The sequence below is a fragment of the Hylobates moloch genome, unplaced genomic scaffold, assembly GCF_009828535.3.
Source record: "Hylobates moloch isolate HMO894 unplaced genomic scaffold, HMol_V3 SCAFFOLD_5, whole genome shotgun sequence".
Lineage (NCBI taxonomy): Eukaryota > Metazoa > Chordata > Mammalia > Primates > Hylobatidae > Hylobates > Hylobates moloch.
In genome coordinates this window covers 13,361,635-13,370,019 of record NW_026652280.1, presented here as the reverse complement: position 1 = coordinate 13,370,019, position 8,385 = coordinate 13,361,635, and the positions used below count along the sequence as shown (strand labels likewise).

Below are 8,385 nucleotides of genomic sequence, written 5' to 3'. Positions count from 1 at the left end.
TAAATATAATTACATATACTCACAAGGTGATTTCTCTTCAAATGTAAAAGCCTCAGCTTCATTCACAAAGTCAAAGCAGCAGAGGCACAGATTTCCTTTTCTCTAGTGGCACATCTTTTTTTTTTTTTTTTGCTTTATCATAAAACGAACCCAAAGTTTAGATAAGAGTTTGCTTAGTAAAAAGATTGCTTTTGGAGACTCCCTTGCCACTTTTGAGGCCAATAAAATGTAATTGGTGTGTATTTAATGAGGCACTTTGTGGTGACTGGATTGTGTGTGCCTTTTTATTCTTTCTGTACTTTTTCTTTCTAAACATGCAGACTTGAAGCTGGCACTGAAAAGTCAGCACCCATCTTAGAGAAAGAGGTTAACATTGAGGATAGAAGCCACATGCTAATGATAGTAGAAAACATTTGTTCTAGAATGTCTACCTAAGCTGGACTTTTTTTTTTTTTACGGGAAAGAATTGAGTGTCTATTTAAACCACTTACGGGGGATTTCAATTCCGCATAGTAGAATTTTATTCAAAATTGAGTACCAGTTGTAGTGTATTGCCAATACACAGTAGCAGAATCCAGGTTATAGAATTGACTAATTAGACATGAAGATATGTATAATAAGGAAAATAATTTCATAGGCTGTAAATCTGGTGACCATCATTTTGTAGTAAACATTAGGTCACACTGTTGCCTTCAGTATTTTGGAAGGCAGAGCTATGAATCCTGAGGCTGTTATATTATAGGACATTTATGAAAAATTCGGAATGTTAGTGTACATGGGCTCCTTTTGGTTTTCAGCGAAACCCTATCAGTGAGAAATAAATTGAGACTAGATCTTTCCAATCTACTAACAGAGTTAGAAGGAGAAGCCACTTTGCCAAGAGAGAAGCTCTCTGTCTATGGCTTACAAAATAAGTTGCCAGGGAGTCTGTAATTTGGAACATTTTCAGCAAAATCCAATTGCTTCTATATCTATATTGAATCAGTTATGAGCTGCAGACGTGAAACTGCAGATATAGTGGGAAATAATACTGGTGCCTTGCCATACAGAAGCAGTGAACTTTCTGGCAAAGATGACGAATGTTTCAGATTACCTCAAGGTGATGACTGCTGCATTAAAAGAAAAGGGAACTGTCAGAGCTTAAAGTCAAGTTAGTACAAGTTTTAAAACTATGACAGAGTAGGCCTTTAGCTACGCTGTTGTCATATAAAATGAATCAAAAACAAGGTAGCATCTGCTCAATTTTTTAATAAATGTATACTTATGAAGGTGTAAAACTCCAAAGATTAAAAGAATGTTATAAAGTCATTCATGAAGTATATGCAGATACAGCAGAACCGCAGTGTGCTCTAGTGCTTCCTTTTCTTCTTTAGTGATAAACTTCAGTTTTATTCTGTGTAGCAAGGGAGACAGCTAAAGAATGTTATTTCTAATTCTTGCTGGCAGTCACAGGTGATCACTTAAATATAAGTCAAAGATGTTGGGTGGGCTTGTGGAAAGACTCTGTCGAAATAAAACTGACTTGGCTGGGGTTTACTCTCATTTGCTCTTCTCACACTTTCTCTTCTTCCTGCTATGTTGTGATCTTAAATGTTAGAATTCCAGCAGGCATCTTGGACCACACACTAAAGTTAGTGGCGCAGAAGTTTAGATGTTGCTATAACTGCTCTGCATGGCCTGACCCCGTGTGCTGGTCCCGTCTTGCTTTGTTTTGTACTAACATAAGAGAAATATAAACATTAACATTCAGTTGGCATATGGTTGCTTCTTTTGCCTCTGCTCTTCCATACATTTTTTCCTGTATGCAATTCTAACATAATAGCTGAAGTTTCATTATCCATTCTGATCTATAAGCTAAACTTAAATTTCAAAGTAATGAAACATTGGTTATAATAAAAATATAGAAGAAATTTGGGTTCATCATAGCCACAAAGACAGAATATCAACCCTAAATACCTTTTTTGTTTATTTCTGTGTTAGAGATATACACCTCTATCTTACTGAAATTATTTACTTTGGTTTTAGGTGATATACATCTAATTTTAATATAAAAATGGAGTAAGTATATACAAAGAGGATAAAATAATTTTAAAACCAGACTTGTTCATAGCAACACTTGATGCTATAACATAGCATGTATTAACTTCAAAGACTCTAGAGAAGTGAAATATGGTCTGAGAAGTATATATAAAATTTTTTTTTTTTTTAAATAATCAAGCAATAGAGTCAATGTTAGTCATAAAATAATCTAGGGATTCTGGCACACACAAGTTTTCTTGAACAAAATTTTAGTTAAAAAAATTGATATGTTTAGAGATGGACATGTAATAAAATGATTGGTGGTTACTATGAACTCTAACCGTAAAATTAGAAATTATATAACAAAATAAGTGATCATATAAAGATAAGTTATTCTCTTATTCGAATTTTAAATCGACAATGAATAGAGCTGGGTGCAGTGGCTCACATCTGTAATCCCAGAACTTTGGGAGGCTGAGGTGACAGAATAGCTGGAGCCCAGGAGTTGGAGACCAGCCTGGGTAAGATAGTAAGACCTTGTCTCTACAAAAAACAATAATAATGAAATAATCATTGGTGGCATGGCTGTGGTCCTGAGGATGAGGTAAAGGGAACCCTTGAGCCTGGGAATTCAAAGCCTTAGCGACTGCACTCCAGCCTGGGCCACAGAGCGAGTCCTTATCAAAATAAATAAATAAATATAAATAAAATAAAAATTGTTTAATGTAAGTATGACCCATACAATATTTGAGGACGTTCTTATACTAAAAAATGTATTTGTTATTTATCTGAAATTCAAATTTACCTGGTTGTCATGAATCTCATCTGACAACCCACGTAGTAGTAATATGGGCGAGGAATCTGGTAGTGTTTTGGTGTTGGCTGAGAACTCTCTCTAGCAGCTATTCTGGGTTTCTACCAATGCCCTCAGGCTACAGATTTTCTTTCCATTGTGCCTGTAGATTAAGGTTTCCATTCTGTAGATTAGACACTGGAGATGGGTCTGGGTGATTTTGGCTGTCTTTGATGCTCCCTTTCTCTAGCCAGCACCAGAGAGGATCATTTTCAGGATTTTCTTCCTTCAGCAATACATGGATTTCCTGGAAGGAAAATCATACAAGGGCTTCAGAATTCCTCTATGCTGCAGCCTCCAGGGTCTTCACCCTTTCCATCCATCCCACACCAGGTCTTTAGCAATTAGGTGCAAATTTCCAGATGAATTTTCTCCCTGGCTTGATGGCATTCTGTAGCATTTTTCCAAGGTAAAAAAACACTAAAGTCCTACTTGTCATGAAAGGTCTCTTTACATTTTTTTTTCAATAGTGTTTGGGGTACAGGTGGGTTTCAGTTACATGGATGACTTCTTTAGTGGTGAATTCTGAGATTTTAGTGCACCAATATGCAGTCTTTTATCCCTCAACCCTCATCCAACTTACCCCCATCTCAGTCCCCAAAGTCCATTATATCACTCTATGTGTGTCCTCATAGCTTAGCTTCCACTTAAAATTGAGAACATACGGAAAGTCTCTTTCTTCCAATTTTAGGAGAGTTGTTTGCCCCATAAACTCAGTTTTCTAATGGATTCATTTACAGTTTGTTAATTACAATTTGTTACATTGTTACACTACAGTTACTTATATTTATTACATTACAGTTTGTTAATTTACAGTTTGTCAGTCTTTTTATTTTCGTAAAAATTGGAGAAATGCTCGTTTTAGCTTTCCACGTCCCTGAGCTGAAACTTCACTCAGTCTTTAAGCCTCTCCCTATTTATTTTACAGCATACATAATTTTTATGTAACCCTTCTTTATGATCGTGTCCCTCTTCATTCTGCCACTCTCTTAATTTAACCCCTCACCCGTCCATATGATGACAATATCACTCCTGAGTCTTCAGGGATGAAGTTATGCCTTGTGTACTCAAGAATCAGCCAGGTAGTCAATGGTGTTGGAGATAGTAACCTGACTTCACCTCTACTCTTTATGAGGTAACTCTGGTTTATTATTGCTGATGATACATTTGTTCTCTCCCAGCTCTTGTCATAATATGGTATTTCCCATATAACCCACTGTGAATAGAACTATATTCTAAGTATTTCTTCACATTATTTTTCCATTATCTTCAAGAGGTGGAAAAATTGCAGTAAATCGTACCACTCAAGTAGTGTGAACAATTTTAGAGAGGTCAACTTTTACTAACACAATTTTAACTAAATAATGAATCCTCAAACACCAAATTACACTGACATTGTCATTTCAGGCTTGATTATCCTAACCTGCTTCACACGTGTTGTTGACAGCTGTTGTGAAACCTTGGTTATTGTCTTCTCAGTTTAAAAAAATTAAACAAGAAATACAAAGCAAAGGAGATGCAGCATGGAGCAATTCATTGCAAAGGAGAAAGAATACTCTGAAGGTTAGATGCAGAAGAGACAGCACACTGTGAGAATTCAGAGTGGGCTGCTCATGAAGACAGGCAACAAAGACTCACGCTAGGGAGACTCTTTTATAGAGAGTTTTACATGATTCTTCACAAGCGGGTGGGAAGAGGTGTTGCCAGTAGGCATGTTCTGGGTGGTCCTCTGGGTGCCCATGCACAGTCATTGTACACGTTAGTTCACACATTTCATCTCTCATTAGCATCTTAAATCTCTACCCAGTGGTGTGTTTTTTACTATTATAGTGAATAAAGGGTCAGTCTGAGGATAGGTACAATCAAAATGTGCATGCTGTTTAAAGGGGCAATTCCCTACTGAGATAGCTTTGCTTGAATGAGCTTGACTACAATGCAAATGCTGGGGCTTATTGTGTTAAAGGTGAGGTTTCAGGGCTGCAGGCTCCGGAGGACATGGTTACTTCTTTGACGACCCATCCTGTCTCAATGTGAACTGAATCTTACCTAATTATATGGAAGTAAACTTGCCTGGATGACCTTGACTGTGATATCTTAAACAAGAATGTATTCTCTGCCTGAAAATCTTGTTCTATTAGATGCTATGATGGTACCTAAGTGCTCACTCTTACTATGCACTTTATTCAGTAGATGTGACACTTCATCAGAGATGAGATGAATTTCCTAATAAGGCACAATATGTGAGTGAAATTTGAGGAATTACAAGAAAGCCTATTGTCTCTGACATCCAATTGGATATATGATTTCCATCTGATTACCTACTGATATGGTTTGGCTCTGTGTCCCCACCCAAATCTCATCTCTAATTGTAATCCCCACATGTCAGGGGAGGGACCAGGTGAGAGGGGATTGGATCAAGGAGGCAGGGGACAGGGGTCAATTTCCCCCATGTTGTTTTCATGATAGTCAGGGAGTTCTCATGAGAGCTGATGGTTTGAAAGTATGGTACATCCTGGTTATTGCACACATTCCCTCCTGCTGCCTTGTGAAGAAGGTGCTTGCTCCCTCTTCGCCTTCTTCCATGATTATAAGTTTCCTGAGGCCTCCTGGCCATGCTTCCCTTTAAGCCTGCAGAACTCTGAGTCAATTAATCCTCTTTCCTTAGTAATTACACTGTCTCAGGTAGTATTCTTTCCAGCAGCGTGAGAACAAACTAACACACCTACGTTTAGTTTTGGGTTTGATTTCCCGTTACGATGAAAATGCGTTTTTGAAAATGTGAGTTTTCTTAGAAAATTTTCTTTGGAAAATTAAAGTGGAAAACATTTTAATTTGTTATAAATCACTTGGAAATTAATGCAGATTAAAGACCATTGAATAAGTTTTGTTAGGAAATATGGCTGAAATATCAGTGCTATGGTTTGAATGTATCCCTCTAAAATTCACATTGAAATTTAATCTCTATTGTGGTAGTATTAATACATGGGGCCTCTTGGGAAGTGATTAAATCATGAGTGTTCCTCCCTCACAAATAGATTAGTGCCTCATGAAAGGGATGGAGAAGATTAGCTTAAACCCTTTTGCCTTTCTTCCTTTGGCCATGTGAGGACAGCCACAAGATACCATCTTGGAGGCAGAGAGCAGTCCTTGAGAGATAGCAAATCTGCCCTGATCCTGAACTCTTGAGCCTCCAGAACAGTGAGAAATACATTTCTGCTCTTTAAAGATCACCGAGCTTCAGGTATTTTGTTATAGTAGCACAAATGGATTAAGACAATCATGAAAGTTAAATGAATAATATTAGAATAAATAAAGGATACACTTTTTAAGGAAAAAATCATGAATATAAATTTTGGCATTTTTACTGGGGTGTAGACCAGACTTATTTGGCCTTAAAATTATTTTGTGGTTCAAAGTTTACAGTAAGGGTTGACCTTTACATTAAGATAGACCTAGATCCAAATTCTACTACAACCTATTTTAGTAACATTTTGACCTATAGCAAATATATAGCTTATTTAATAGTGAATTCTCTAAACTAGGAAATGGAGATAAATACTATTAATATTTATATTTAGACCAATTATTAAATGAGCTAACCAAAATAAAACACTTGGCTCATGACTTGACACTAGATAATTGTTGAATAAATATTAGTGAGAATTTTCGTAAACATTGTTTTCTTTTACATTTTTATCATTATTATGGCTAGACAAAGGCATTTGTTTTCAATGTTATTGTGAATATACCCTATTCCAGGCTTTATAGTATTAGGGTAGAATATGGAATTAGAATTACAGTGTTACTAAATTGTGAGCTTTATCAAATTAGAAAAAAAGATTGTTCTAATAATGTGGCCCAGTAAAACACATATAGAATATTAGATATTTAGCAAGTTTTATCACAAGCATAAATATATAAAAAAAAGCCATTTTATATAATACTGTGCAATGTATTGCCATAAAGCAATAAATATGGCTTTCCTATTTATTTAGAACCCAATAACTTAATTGTTTTGAAGGAAAAAGACTTCCCACACAAAAGTAGTAAACACGTTTTGGTGATTTTTATAACCTTAGGATTATATTTTAAGAAAACTATATAGGCTTTTTTCAAAAACAAGCCAATTTTACACTAAAAGTATTCTTTGAAATAATTTTGTTTCTGAAATATTTTCATTTTTGTGATGTTATTTTAATATCGATTTGTAAAATTCATCTCAAACATGGAGACAGATTTATAAACATTTATGAATATTATAGATTAGTAATGTAGCTTCCTTTAAAAGTAGTATGCATAGCAGTTGAAATTACATTGTTATACAAGCAAATACTATAGGTAGACTAAGGAATGCTGAGAAAAGTGAAAAGAGTATAGGTATGAACACGGAAACAAATGTTTATTAAAGAAGTATACTAAACTGTGAGTGTTTAACAAATTAACATAAGGAAGTTATGCATGTAGGAAATTATGCAGGTATGATAATGTCAAACTAGTTATTTGTTAGCAAATTATGGAGCAATTTATTGAAAGTAAATTATTATTTACTATTGAAAGTAAATTAGCAGCCCTGGCACAGTGGCTCACGCCTGTAATCCCACCAGCTTGGGAGGCAGAAGAGGTCGAATCACTGAAGGACAGGAGATTGAGACCAACCTGGAGAACATGGTGAAATCCCATCTCTACTAAAAAATACAAAAATTAGCTGGGCCTGGTGGTGCATGCCTATAATCCCAGCTACTCGGAAGGCTGAGGCAGGAGAATCACTTGAACCTGGGAGGCGGAGGTTGCAGTGAGCCAAGACCATGCCACTGCACTCCAGCCTGGGTGACAGAGCAAGACCATGTCTCAAAGAAAGAAAAAAAAAGGATTAGCAGTATAAACTGAAAATAAAAATAATAGCAAGACCCTCAGGGGAGTTTGCAATAGGACATGATGAAATTAGTTTTAAAGGTTGTAAAGATCAAATGCAGAACAGTTATAAAGAGGAAGCCCAAGGTCATGAAAGCCTGTTTGGAGAGTGTCTCAGTGTGGCCCGCTGAGGTCAGAAACACTGACCAGCGTGGACCACGCAGCTTATTTTCAGGCCTACCTGCTGCCTATGCTTTTAAGCTTTTGGCAAATAATCCTGATTCTATTTCAGAATACACCCATTGTTCATCCTGTCTGTTTTTTAACTCTTCTGACCTCTATATTTTCTTGAATTCACCTGATTCATATCCTTATTACTAAACTCAGAGGCCTGAGCTTCTTCATTATTTTAACATATATTAAAGATTAAATTACCTCATCAATATATTTTATAAAAAGTAATTTTTAATCTGTCTTAAACTTTAACAGCACCTCTACTTTCAAAATGGAAATACATTGGTGGTATTCACAATTATCTATAAAGATTTGCCCTTTTTGAGAATAACGATTTCATCTTCCCTAATGATATGCCAACATTCAGGTCATTCTAACATTTATTTTGTGACATGAATCTTTTAGATTCAAATAAACTCCATCCTACA

General features: G+C 35.9%; 1 long non-coding RNA gene across 2 annotated transcripts in view; it reads right to left on the bottom strand.

The window, feature by feature from the left end:
* Positions 1-1,353: 1,353 nt before the first annotated feature.
* Positions 1,354-8,385, bottom strand: part of LOC131383614 (uncharacterized) — a 41,118-nt gene continuing 34,086 nt past the window's right edge. The window contains exons 1-3 of one of the 2 annotated variants that reach the window (XR_009213772.1): positions 3,879-3,954; positions 2,825-3,119; positions 1,354-1,716 (exon numbers count right to left, since the gene is read on the bottom strand). This is a non-coding gene — a long non-coding RNA (uncharacterized LOC131383614). Of the gene's footprint in view, positions 1,717-2,824; positions 3,120-3,878; positions 3,955-8,385 lie in introns of those variants that run through there. The other variant, XR_009213771.1, reaches the window with a different exon arrangement.